Raw genomic sequence first — 680 nt, forward strand, 5'->3', positions numbered from 1 at the left:
TGACTCAAAAGACTGCATTAATTCTTCTAGGGCTTGTCCAAAGAGATTGGGAGATTCTCTAAAGCCCTGAGGCAATACTGTCCAAAGCAGTTGCTGTTTCCTGCCCTTTTCAGGATCTTCCCATTCAAAGGCAAAGTAATCTCTACTACTTTCCTCTAATGGGCATGCCCAGAAGGCATCTTTTAGATCTATTACACTATACCAAGTGTAGTCAGGGGACAACTCTTTTAAGAGAGTGTAGGGGTTTGCTACTACAGGCAATTTGGTAAGAGTTTGCTGATTTATAGCTCTCAAATCCTGTACCAATCTGTAATTCCCGTCTGTCTTTCTGACAGGCAGAATAGGAGTATTATGTGGGGACATACATGGTTCCAAAGCCCCCTGTTGCAAAAGCCTTTCTATGAGAGGCTTAAGGCCCCGTCTCCCTTCCAGTGATATTGGATATTGACAAACTCAGATAGGTAAATCGGGATCAGTGATTTTCACCTTGATAGGTTTCATTTTTAACTTCCCTACTTCCCTAGGGGTGTACCACACCTCAGGACATATTTGCTCCTCGTCCTTTTGGCTTAAAGCAAAAATTTTAAGCTGCCCTTGGGATACTTCAATTTTCAAATCCAATGCTATTATTAAATCCCTCGCCAATAAATTATTTTCTGCCTCTAGTGATGCCTTTAGTT

Source organism: Sturnus vulgaris, chromosome 30 (genome assembly GCF_052056855.1).
Source record: "Sturnus vulgaris isolate bStuVul1 chromosome 30, bStuVul1.hap1, whole genome shotgun sequence".
NCBI lineage: Eukaryota > Metazoa > Chordata > Aves > Passeriformes > Sturnidae > Sturnus > Sturnus vulgaris.